Raw genomic sequence first — 1,244 nt, 5'->3', positions numbered from 1 at the left:
ACAATCTTGTGAATAAATGCACACAACAATGTATATTCATACAAAAAAATTCCATTTAGCAATAAAAGAAATAAACCATTGATACATGTTTCAACATGAATAAAATTGAATATCATTAAGTAATAGGAGCCAGATTTCATTAACATAAAATTTTCAGCAGTAAAAAATCTGTGGGTGCCCTCCCAGGAATGGTGTCTCCAGGCACTCAGATGGTTTAGTGTTTGACGTACTGAGGGACGCTTTCCTACAATAATACCACTTCTACCAAGACTAGGCTGTCCCGAACCCCTGGTATTAGAATTGTCTACCTGCATACCAGGAAGGTTGGGAAAGCACCCACACCTGCATGTGGTGTGCACCCAGGCCAGCTTCGCAGAGTTCGTGTGGTGAGGACTGAAGTTCTAATGAAGTTGTCTAAAATGAACAAAGCAGCGCCTGTGGTAGATCCGTGTGTGCTAAACGTGTTCATGGCAGGATCAAGAGTGCTTTCCTGATTGAGGAGCAGAAAATTCTTCTGAAAGTGTTGAAGACACAAGCACACAGTGAGAAAACCAAATAATAATTTAAAAAATGAAGCTTTTTTGAATAATAAAAACAATTAAAAGGCCAATAAAATCTGTGGGAGACAAAATACAGATCAGGCTTTGCATGGGCTGGGGTTGTGAGAGAGAACTGACTGTAGCTGTGATGGGACATTTTAGGATAATGGAAATTTTTTTAAAACTAGTTGCTTTACTGAGTTTTTTCAGAGTTCTATAAATTTACACAGCAATTTTATGACATGTAATTTATTCCTCGAGGAATCTTCAGAAAAGTTATAAGTACAATCAGTTAGGACAATATGTGGTCTTGACTCAAAAAAGATAAACAAATTTGCAAACATTTTTGATTCAGTAATTGGTGGAGTACAATAAAGTTAGTTGGTGGAATTATCTTCTAGTTAAATTCAATAATAAATGGCTCTCTGACATGTAAATAGTGGTTCTTGTCTCTTTGGTTAAAACTCTTCAGTAAATTCTTACTGAATGTGTGTAGAATTATAAAATGTTAACCAGCTTCCAAAAGCCTGAATGCTCTGGCACACATATACCTCTATTCCAGCCTTGTCTCAAAACATGTTGGATGCTTCCTCTCCAGTCATACTAGTTTTTGATTTCAGGAGAAATGTCAAATGCTTCCCCAGCTCGGTGATCATATGGTTATTGTTTCACTGTCTTCATGCTAACTCCAATTTCATCTTCTTA

General features: G+C 36.7%; 1 pseudogene; it reads left to right on the top strand.

Annotated features, from left to right (window-relative positions):
- Positions 1-209: 209 nt before the first annotated feature.
- Positions 210-559, top strand: LOC136378662 (large ribosomal subunit protein eL34-like; annotated as a pseudogene).
- Positions 560-1,244: the final 685 nt, after the last annotated feature.

Source organism: Saccopteryx leptura, chromosome 7 (genome assembly GCF_036850995.1).
Source record: "Saccopteryx leptura isolate mSacLep1 chromosome 7, mSacLep1_pri_phased_curated, whole genome shotgun sequence".
Taxonomy (NCBI): Eukaryota; Metazoa; Chordata; class Mammalia; order Chiroptera; family Emballonuridae; genus Saccopteryx; species Saccopteryx leptura.
The sequence above is the reverse complement of the archived record's forward strand: the minus strand, read 5'-3'. Positions and strand labels throughout refer to the sequence as shown.